At 39.5% G+C, this 628-nt stretch overlaps 1 non-coding gene across 1 annotated transcript; it reads right to left on the reverse strand.

The window, feature by feature from the left end:
- Nucleotides 1–310: 310 nt before the first annotated feature.
- Nucleotides 311–391, reverse strand: TRNAL-AAG. The gene has a single exon. It is a non-coding gene; the product is annotated as a tRNA-Leu (tRNA).
- Nucleotides 392–628: the final 237 nt, after the last annotated feature.

Here is a 628-nt window from a genome sequence, read left to right on the forward strand (position 1 = left end):
GAGTTCTAACTTCCAAGCTTGGAGGTCTCCGGACAATTTCCTCATCTTCCCCATTAGGGATACGACCAAATTGCCAGTCTTTACTTTTTTAAGCAATAAAAAAGGAAAGGGGAAAAGGATTGTTTGGGATTGTGGCTTCTTTGCCCAAACATATAATTGGATGAAATGATCATCGTGACCCCACAAAAAGAGAAAAAAATTTCATCCTTGTTGATGCTTCCACGTGTGTTTCCATTGAAACAATACTGGGGCAAAAAAGAGTTTGTTTCCTCAAATGGTGGTTTTTTAAAGAAAACATAAATAATTTGATTGTTGAGAGTGGGATTTGAACCCACGCCCTTTCGGACTAGAACCTTAATCTGGCGCCTTAGACCAACTCGGCCATCTCAACAGCTTACTTTATATAAAAATACAAGTGGAATAAAAAAACAAGAGAACCAACCATGGTCAATCAATGCTAGCCCTATTTTGGCAAAATCACCGTTTCAACTGCGCTGAGCCCAGTATGATTGGGCTTGGGCTGAGATACCTTAGCCCACCTCAAGTTGGGTTTAAGATAAACTAAGAAGACTCAGGGTTGAGTTAGGGTTTTAAAAATCCCAACCTGTTTCATGTTAATCCATTTTTC

This window comes from Telopea speciosissima, chromosome 4, assembly GCF_018873765.1.
Source record: "Telopea speciosissima isolate NSW1024214 ecotype Mountain lineage chromosome 4, Tspe_v1, whole genome shotgun sequence".
Taxonomy (NCBI): Eukaryota; Viridiplantae; Streptophyta; class Magnoliopsida; order Proteales; family Proteaceae; genus Telopea; species Telopea speciosissima.